The 8130-nt window shown below is 42.0% G+C and overlaps 1 pseudogene; it reads left to right on the top strand.

Moving 5' to 3' along the window:
- Positions 1 to 1736: 1736 nt before the first annotated feature.
- LOC145130293 (metal tolerance protein C2-like) overlaps positions 1737 to 8130 on the top strand; it is a 36965-nt pseudogene continuing 30571 nt past the window's right edge.

The following is an 8130-nucleotide window of genomic DNA, read 5'->3' as shown; positions in this document are numbered from 1 at the left end:
TGAAGATCTAGCTGCCTACAAGAAACATTACGATGATGCTACCAAAGTGGCATGCATCATGGTGGCAACCATGTCCCAAGAACTGCAGAGGTACTATGAGGACTACTGGCCTTTCGAGATGAACAAGGACCTTATGGAAAAGTACCATAAGCGAGCTCGTCAAGAAAAGTTTGAAGTAGTCGGTCATGCATTGGTGATACGAAAACGCATCAGTAACTTGGTGTTATAAAACGTATTGTCATGTATAATTTGATGAGTAAAAGATACAAGCATATGAGTCAACGTTTATTCGTTCCTTTTGCCCTAATAGGAAAAGCGATATCTGTGGGCCCCTCGATGATTTGGTGTTGACTTATGTGCTGGGCCCAGCCAGGACTAGATTGATGTGTTCGATTAGAAGTCCTACATCATCACAAATCAGAAATCGGGAAACATAGATTCTGGACAAAGAGATTGATTACATCCCATGTCTTTTGTCTAGGGATATCTGGCAGAACGAAGGATTATATGATCACTTATCTTAGCACACGTAACTGACTGGGTCAGAGTTCGGCAGCAGCTTTTTGGAAGCTACAATTTGCTGGTCAAATTTAGAAGGCATACTAGCAATTATAGTTACAGACTTATCCAAGTGGGAGACTGTTGGATTAGGTGTCTAAGCCCATAACTATAATTGGTATGTACTTGAATTGATAGCAGCACAGTCCTTTTGGGTTGTCCTCAATCTAGCAACTGGACAAGGAAATTATGAAAGGAGAGATATTAATTTATAAGATTAATGAATTAATATAAATGATTTATTAATATGTTAAAAGATTAATATATTAATTAGAAATCATTATGTTTAATTAATAGTTAGCCAGAAATTAATCAGAATTAATTTTGGGGTTAAAAGAATTAATTATAAAGTGCAGGGACTAGTTTGCAATTAACTAATAGTTGAGTGGAAGGTTCCAGAACCCCCTTGGAAGGAGGTGGACGAAATTCTTAGGGGAAACCCTAGAGATTTCGTCCAAGGGGTCCAAATAAGGCCTTTGGATCTTGCTTAGGCCCTAAGCAAAGGATAACTAGGGTTTTCCCTAAACCCTAGATCCCTCAGCTATTTAAGGAGCCTCCTGGCTTACATTTGAGGTCACTGATTTCTTTGGAAGAAACCGTAAGGCTGAAATTACATACTCTCTCCATCCTCTCTCCTCCAAGTTTCCTTCTTGCTAGTTCTTGGGTGTGATTCCATTAGAGGCATTACATTTGTGGTGCTAAGCTTCCAAGAAGATCAAGATCAAGATCAAGAGGATTATCAATTGTTTGCTATAACAATTGAAAGGTATGTAACTCCTAAACCCTAGTTTGTTAATTTCGAAATTAACCTCTCTCCTCTAGGGTTCTTGTTTTGCAATTCAAAGTTATATGTTCAATAGTTAAAACATAGATCCAAAGTAGGTTGCATGTGAACTTAGGAATTGTTTTCTAGTTTATTTGTTTTACCTAAAACCCATCACTTCTGGATGCTAAAAATGTGGCAGACAGTGCCACATTGCGAGGGACTTCCGTCAGCAGCCTCCAGTACCCAGCACCGAGATTTTCTATCACAACGACCAGGTTGGTCATGTGATGGCCAACTGTCCCTTGCTTGCTGCTAGACCGGCACAGGCTCCAACGCCGGCTACTCTGAGGGTTACTAATGGGAGACAGGGCAGGGTGGAGCCCCAGGGGCTCAAGGTTGCACTTTTCAGCTCATGGTGGAGGAGGCCAGGGCGGTGTCATACGTCGTGACGGGTATGTTTCTATTTACTGTTCTGTCGATTATTTTATGGTAAGCTTATATTTATGATTATGTTAGGTACCTTCCTAGTGAAATCTTTGTCTGCTATCTTTTTGACTGGGGTGCGAGTCGGTCTTTTGTATCCCAGACATTTAGTAGGGAGTTTGATATGCCTATTGGAGAGTTAGAGTCTCCGTTGCGGGTTTCTATCGCCAACGAACACATGGTTTCTGCATCCAGAGTGTATCAGGGTTGTGTATTGGAGATCTTCGGGGTGCCTTATCTGATTTATCTGATCCCTATGCCCATGGGGGATGTATGTGTGATAGTGGGGATGGATTGGCTGAGCAGGTTTGGTGACATGATCGATTGCGAGGGCCAACGAGTAGTAGTTCAAACCCCAAGTGGGGAGAACTGGATATCTATGGAGAGGGTACCAGGGTTGGTTCAGGGTTTTGTTCGGCAGCCAGGGCTCGACAATATATTCAGCATGGGTGTGTGGGTTATCTTGCCTGTGTGGTTGATACTCGGGTGGCGGAGCAGGTATCGTTTTTAGATGTGCTAGTTTTTAGGGAGTTTACCGATGTATACCCGGAGGAGTTACCCGATGTGCCTCCTAAGAGGCAGGTTGAGTTCATGATTGATCTAGTGCCAGGTGCGGCTCCGATTACCATGGCACCGTACCGCTTGGCACCGGCCGAGATGCATGAGTTCTCCTCTCAGCTTCAGGAGTTGTTAGGCAAGCAGTTCATCAGACTGAGGAGTTCGCCGTGGGGAGCGTCGAATGATTGATTACCAGGAGTTGAACTAGTTAACAGTAAAGAAGCGTTATCCCCTTCTGCGGATTGATGACCTCTTTGATCAGCTACAAGGTGCGTCTTGGTTCTCCAAGATCGACTTGAGGTTAGGGTATCATCAGGTGAGGGTGAGAGAGGAGGATGTCGAGAAAACCGCGTTCCAGACTCATTATGGACATTACGAGTTCGTGGTGATGCCATTTGGGATCACTAGTGTGCCTGCAGTGTTTATGGATTTGATGAATCGAGTGTGCAGGCCGATGCTCGACCGATCTGTTATTGTGTTCATTGATGATATCTTAGTGTATTCCAAGACTAGAGAGCAGCATGAGGAGAACCTTCGAGAGCTTTTGGGAGTATTGAGGTGGGAATGACTGTATGCCAAGTTCTCGAAGTGTGAGTTTTGGTTACGAGAGGTCCAGTTCCTGGGACATCTCGTTAACCAAGACGGGATTTTGGTTGATCCGGCCAAGATCGAGGCCGTGATGCAGTGGGAGGTTCCGAAATCTCCCTCAGAGATCAGGAGTGTCTTGGGTTTTTGCAGGATACTATCAGAGATTTATTTGGGACTTCTCCAAGATCGTAGTACCCATCACTCATCTGCCGAGGAAGGGAGTGGATTTCCGATGGGGGCCCTGAGCACCAAGTTGCTTTTGAGACGCTACGACAGAGGTTATGTGAGGCCCCAGTGTTGACCCTTCCAGAGGGTGTTGAGGATTTTGTGGTATTTTGTGATGCATCAATCATTGGTGTGGGGATGGTCTTTATGCAGAGGGGATAAATGATTGCTTATGCTTCTCGGCAGCGGAAGCCGCATGAGGCGCGATATCCTACTTATGGCCTGGAGTTGGGGGGCACTGGTGTTTGCCCTCAAGATTTGTAGACATTATCTTTATTTGGTCTGTTATACTGTTTACACGGATCATAAGAGTTTGCGATATCTTATGGACCAGTCGAACTTGAACATGAGGCAGCACAGGTGGCTGGACATGCACTACAAGAAAATTCCTCAATAGCTACGAAAAGGTGCTATGGAATAAAATTTCGTAGCTATTTTGCTATGGAATATGCTACAAAATGACTTTTCGTAGCTTTTTGTTACAAAATTCACTACGAAATAAACGTTTGTAGCAAACCCCCAACTAGTTACGGAAAATTGTTACGAAATTGTAATCCGTAGTTAATCTGCTACCGAATTGGTTACGGAATAAAATTACGTAGCTATTTTGCTACGAAAATTACTACGAAACTAAATTTCGTAGTTATTCTGTTACAGAATAATATTCAGTAGCTATTATGCTATGAAATTTGATTACGGAAGTTAATTCCATTGCTATTTTGCTACGAAATTAAATTCCATAGCTATTCCGCTACGAAATTTTGCTACTGAACTGTATTTTGTAACTATTTTGCTACCGTGAAAAAATATGTAGCTATTTAGTTACGAAAATTGCTATAGAACAAAATGTTGTAGCTACTTTGTTGGGCATTATTGACGATGTGAAGAATCTTAAAGGAGAATCAAATTTTAAAGCATTATGTACAAATTATTTATGCTAATACCATTCAATAAGGAAAGTCAATTAAACCTTATAAAATAAAAGTCAATTAAGGATAAGTTATGATTTAAGTATTTTTTTTCTAAAAACGGTTATTAAATTTATATAAAGAAAATTATAATACTTTGTCAATATCGGAAGTTGTTATGGAATTGAAATTTGAAATATTGATTTTGTTCCTTAATGCTTGCATTATTAATTTTTTTAGATTCTTAAATTCACATTTTTTAAAATGAACATAATTTTAGTCCAAACGGGCTTCAAAATACTCACTTTACAAATATTTGTTTTTATTTTAAATATTTTAAGATTTAGATACTCAATATAAGCTATAAGAATAAAAAGAAAAAATTACAAAATTAAACACATAAATATATACTGCCTTTTCCAATTTCCCTCTGGAGACCAATACAATTGCCAAAATTCCCAAACCCTTATGCGATGACGATATTTCATTTCTGATTGAGAATTGCCCATCGTATACTGTTGGGAACGTGGATTGTAATTCGGGTCATCACAGTCTAGAATCTGGAACAGGTAAATTCGAATACTAATTTTGTTTTCTTTATGCTCATTGTGAACAAGCATTTCCATAAGATATATCCTGATAGGCCTTGTGTTTTGACCAACATGCATGGTGAAGTTAGCTAATGGCTTGTTTTTTCTACTGCTTGGTTGCCTCATTACACTGCATCTACTTTTCCTGTTATTGACAAATTTGCCCTTTTGCAGTTAACCCCAACAACCCAACCTTGGTTGGCTTTTCCCCTTGGAACTGATGCGTGCATGAAGTTTTTTGTTATTTAGGGTACTTTTAATTTACAGTTTCTTGTTGTAGAAAATTTTCGTTGCTTTTTGGTTTTGTTTTCTTTCTCTCTTGCCTTTTTTCCCTCATGATTTTTATGTTGATTTCTATTTTATTTACACTTGTGTATTCTGTCCAGCTCATTAAATAAGGCATTAAACATATCTTCTTGGAAATTTTCTTTTGTCTCTATTTTCGCATGATTATATGTTAACTAAATAATATTTATTATTTTCTTGCAACACAAGCACTATTTCAATTTTGTTTTGTCTCTATTTGCTCATGAAACGCTGGAACCATTATCGTGGTTGTTTTTTATTTAACTGTTTACATGTTCTAAGAAAGGTCAAATGGTGTTGTATTGATTAATCTGTTTTTTTTTTGCTATATTTAGGAAAGATTTCCCAATTTCAATTAAGTGGAGCATTTGGTGACAAATCCAAGGGAAAAAAGGTGCTTCTGTATGGAACATCGTGATGAGTTGGAAGCAATAGGAGAGCAAATTGATGAAGACTAACTCTTTTGTGATGTTGTTGGAGGACATGATCGTAAAAGAAGATTATATGGATTTGACTTATATGGCAAGGCGATTCCTTCGAGTAAGGGCTGTAGTGAATCGTGTTATTCGTCGGATTATAATGCCGATAAAGAGAGTGTTGAGACGAAAGGTGAGATCGAAAAGTTGAAGGAGTTAGTTGAGACGCAATGTGAAAAAAGTGATGCAAAATGTGGGAAACTTGAACAACAACTTGCACAGGCAATGACACTGTGATTAATGCTTTGACCGACCAAGCCAAAACTTTTACTAGTCAGTGATAGAGTATTATATATTGAATATTAATTGTAACATACGGATTTTCAGGTATGTTATTTTTAATTATTTATTTTTGAGGATCACTGATCTACTCGACGAGTTGGTGCTATGACTCGTCGAGTAGAAGCGGGGTGGCCACACAAGTTTAATGAACTACTCGACGAGTCCAAGAGTAGACTCGCCGAGTAGGCGCTGTAAGTGGAAACCCTAGATCCCCGGGTTTGGGTCCTATTTAAAGGCACTTATAGCCTCATTTGCGACCACACCTCTCTGAGAAGAAACCCTAAACGCCCTTGAGCTTGTGAGAGAGTCTTGAGCTTTACTTGAGATTGTGAGTGCGTTTTGGTTTGATTTTGCAAAGGAAAACAAGGGTTCCAGCAAGAAGGACCAAAGGAGGTTGTCATTCTGAGATCTTGGAGCAAGGAGCTTCACTTTGAGGTAACAAATCGGCCCTCTCTTTCTCTTTGAGTTTATGTGCATTGTGTTATATGTATGCTATATAGACCGGACCGGAGGGTCCAACGATTCAGACTGGACCGAAGGGTCCAACGATTTAGACCGGACCGGAGGGTCCAACGAGCTAGACCGGACTGGAGGGTCCAACGAGCTACGGGACTAGAGGGTCCCGCTGAGACACATTGACCGGAGGGTCATATCGAGTTATAGCCTCGAGTGGCTTATGTGTTGTATGTGGTATTTTGGGGGAACTCACTAAGCGTTTATGCTTACCGTGTTATGCGATATGTGTTTCAGGTACCAGCGAGGATCGCGGGAAGGCGCCGGCATGATTTGTACACACTGGCAGAGAATTATGTTTTGAGATTCTGGGATATGTTTTATTATGATAACATTTGACACATGAGATCTTGAGAATATTATATGAGTTTTATCATGTATGAAAAATGAAAAATTGTTTTAAAAATTTACGTTGTTACAAGTTGGTATCAGAGCCTTGGTTTGAGAGATTCGGATGCACCTGCGGGCGTATCTAAACTCAAACTGAGGATTTGAGAACTTTTGCATAAAAGAAACAATTTTCTAAAAGAGAAAAAGATTTTTGAGAAACGCAAAACGAAGCAATGTGTACAAGTAGCCAGCGCCCGAACGGTGATTTCCCAAAATACCCTTACATTATGTGTTATGAGATATTATGTGATATGCTATGCGTGCTAGAGTAGACTAGGTATTCATAGTTAGGACTAGAGTGGGCCTGATTTGTGATGCCTTAGCCTAGGAGTTACTACTGCTATGAGATACTTCGTGAGTGAGTAGGTAGCAGCGAGGAGCCTATGAGTGGTCTACTGGAGAGTAGCCTGAGTTTAGTGAGATATAGAGTACTTGTGATCTGGGATCCTAGGAGGAAGACTTTGGGTGAATACCGATGCGTTGTGGAAGGTAATATAAGGGCCCGTACTACTGGAAACACCGGATCGGTGAGCAGTCCAAGTAAGAATCCTTAGGGGACTAAAGAACAAGTAGGGTTGAGTATCGAGTGTGAGTATACTCGAGCGAGTCTCTGACTTCTTTTGTGTTGTATTTCAGAGACATCATGGTTGGGACGCGCTACCACCCAGGAGGCAGTGGTACCAGTGGTACCAGTGATGAGGAGATCCGTAGGTTGATTCACGAGGAGGTGTCCGCAGCCATTCGAGCTGAGATTCCTGAGATGTTTGGGTCTATCAAGACCACTTTGATTGAGACGTTTGATGAGCGGTATGCTTCTCTTGCCGAGGCTGCTGTTGCCACAGCCACCGCAGCCGTCGCCGCTGCCAGGCCACAGGGGGGTGACTCGTTGCTGTACCGAGAGTTCAGCAACACGAAGCCACCAGAGTTTGATGGGACTCAGGATCTGATTTCCGCGATGAGGTGGATCTCTGACATTGAGGGATGTTTCTACACCTGTTCTTGTCCGGAGCATCTGAGAGTACGGTTCGCGCTGAACCAGCTTCGCTTGGGAGCGAAGGACTGGTGGAATTTTGTTACGGCAGACTTCACTCCTGCAGAGATTACAGCGGTGACCTGGGAGAGGTTCACCACCATGTTCCGAGATGAGTATGTTCCCCGGTGGAGAGGGAACGGTTGGCGCAGGAGTTCTTGTCCCTCAAGCAGGGGACGGAGTCCGTGACTGTGATTACACGGATGTTTCATGAGAGGGCGTTGTTTTGCCCTGAGCACGTGCCTACCAAGTAGGCACGTATGAGCCGATATCTGAGCATACTGAGGAGGGACATTCGTGAGTTCGTGGCGAACTCGACATATCGGACATTTGCCGAGCTCCAGGCGAATGCCCGGAAGAGGGAGATTGAGCTAGAGACTCAGGCCAGGGAGGAGGCCGAGTCTCAGAGGAGGGATAGGCGGCCGGTGCAGTCTCAGCCGGCAGCCAAGCGGGCAAA

This window comes from Lactuca virosa, chromosome 8 (genome assembly GCF_052849685.1).
Source record: "Lactuca virosa cultivar CGN04683 chromosome 8, Lactuca_virosa_CGN04683_v6, whole genome shotgun sequence".
Classification (NCBI taxonomy): domain Eukaryota; kingdom Viridiplantae; phylum Streptophyta; class Magnoliopsida; order Asterales; family Asteraceae; genus Lactuca; species Lactuca virosa.
This window is presented reverse-complemented; position numbering and strand designations above follow the sequence as displayed.